This window comes from Lipotes vexillifer, unplaced genomic scaffold, assembly GCF_000442215.2.
Source record: "Lipotes vexillifer unplaced genomic scaffold, Lipotes_vexillifer_v1.1 scaffold1232, whole genome shotgun sequence".
Taxonomy (NCBI): domain Eukaryota; kingdom Metazoa; phylum Chordata; class Mammalia; order Artiodactyla; family Lipotidae; genus Lipotes; species Lipotes vexillifer.
The window spans coordinates 204,956-207,408 of NW_006785089.1; positions in this window are offsets into that span (position 1 = coordinate 204,956).

Sequence of the window (2,453 nt, forward strand, 5' to 3'; positions counted from 1 at the left end):
AAATTCAATGGCCAGAGTGTGTGTGCCCACCTCTCTCCATTTGTACCATCAACACGTAAATCCAGGCTTTTATTATTTCATACCATGACTGTCAATGTGGCCTTCTCTCTGGCTTCTGGTCTACCAGTCTTAACTCCCCTTTTACCATCCCAACTCTGATCACCTTGCTAAATTTTCCTAAAACAACCATCTGATCATCTCATATCATGTTCTAAACTTTCCTTGTTTTTTTACTGCCTACAGAATATAAAAACTGAAGCTTGTTGCCTTATGGTTGGGAGAGAAAGCAGTTGCCTAACTTATTGGCCTCTAAAGGAAATATTAGAAGTTCTCTTTAAATTTACTTTTCTCATCCTTCTAAATTTGTATGTCTGTGTATATTTCATAACATATATAATTTACCAATGTATTAATACATAGATATAATTGATGAATAAATATACATATATTAGAGTATGCTCAAAATACATTTTACTAAAAGAACACACACACAGACACACACACACATTGTAGATCATTGATGTAACTTCTTTCTTTCCTTTCTCCTTTTCCACAGTTTGGGCAAGGCAGGTGTATTAAATCTGTCCTGTTGTAGACCCAGAACTAATCTAGACACACTCTTTAAGTCTGCTACAGGTGTTTAGATTTGCTTAGCATATCCTTTAGACTAAGGCAATTGGTAAATGTGGTCTAGCCATGTTTCACCTCTTTTCTTTCTGACTCTTTTTGTTCTCTTCGGAATATTTCAAAGGGGCTACCAATCAGCTTCTTCTGTCTAGCCTGGGCTGGCTCTTATTTGCTCATTCTCGTTAACTCCTTTACTGGACTCTTTATGCGTATTCTGGTCTGTGCATATTCTCTCCCATTCTCCCTGGTAGTTGTCTTTCTGTCAGTCGTAACCTATAGCACTATGTTTCGATGCTTTCAGCCGCACGCAGTCTTCAAACCCCAGGCACTCCATGATTATGTAGGGCTACAGGTACTACCAAGGCCACCACTGCCACATCACCAAGCTATCCTGCCCCCGGGCATTCACTTTACCTCTTATACTTCCTCCACTGCATGGAGACCACAGTGCTAATTCTGAGACCATCCTAGCTTTCTTCTTCATGGTTCACTCACTTTGATTATGAGTTGTTCTGGCACTGGGAGCTAAAAATGGCACTCCTGCCATGGTTTGAGGCTCTCGATATCCCATACTCTCTTCGCGGTAGTATAATGTATTTTTCTCCAAAATCTCAGTTGTCTGGGAGGCAAAGGTCTGGCTCAGAAAGGTTGATTGAAGGACAGCTCCTTAGGACACTAACTGCCCTGACTAGATCCTGTTTCCTTTTTTTTTTTTTCCACTTCAGTCTAAATTTATATACGTCCAGGCAAAAGGGATACACCTTTTTCTCAAGAAGAGAAGTATAAACAGACATTCCCAGGCAAACCGGTCCTTATGATTACTGTGTTTAAAGTCGGCCCAAGACAACTAACTGTCAAAAGGAACAGTAGAATATTCCTTCTGGAGTACCAGCAGAGGAAGGAGGGACTTCCGAAGCTCCCAATGCACTCCGCGTGAATGATGTCTGCATTCAAGTCCTGCATGGTTTGGCTATGTCTGCCTCCTTAAACTTATCTTCTATCTTCTCTCTCTAGCATTTCGGTCATTTTGAACTATTCTCCATTCCTAGACAGCGCCTACCTCGCTGCCTTTGTCCCTGGCCTGAAAAGCCTCCCCAGCCACCACCTACCTGTTGAAATCCTATCCATTCTTGCATACCTAGCTCACATAATAGTAATGATCATCAAACAGCCTCTGTTAACCATTTTCACCAAAAGTAAACTCTTTCTCATCAGATGCCCTGTGGCATTTATTTTGTGGCATTCTTAAGATAGCCTTATTGCATCCTGACTTGATGGTTATTCTTGTATAGTTTAAAAAAATTATTTCTATAATGCCTATCCTGCTAGTTCATAAGTTCTTTGAGGACAGTTTCTATGTTATATTCATCTTTGTATATTCCTGACTGCCTAGTTATAATGTTATTAATATATAGGAGGCACATTTGTATTTCTGGAGGGGATTATATGACTGAATGAAATGTTTCTTCTGATGGAATTTTTTAACCTAACACTGCTGAGAATTTTCCTGTCAGCAAAGAGACAGTAGTGTATCATTCTGACATTCCTTTGAGGCACATGTTTATTCAGTGTCCACCCTCTTACAAGAAGATATTTAATAAAAAAAGAAAATCGGTAGCTTGATTATATGCTTAGCCAAGAAATTTATTTTGCAGTTCTAAGGAAAATCTCCAGCAAACCCAATTACTCTCCCAGCAATGCACTTCAAAGGAGAGACGAATGCATTTCTTGTACAGAATTCTTGGATATGTTTGATCATTAGTCAGGGCAAGTAGTTTGACTTGAGGCTATTTACTCAGCAGGAATAAAAATTACAACATTGCTTC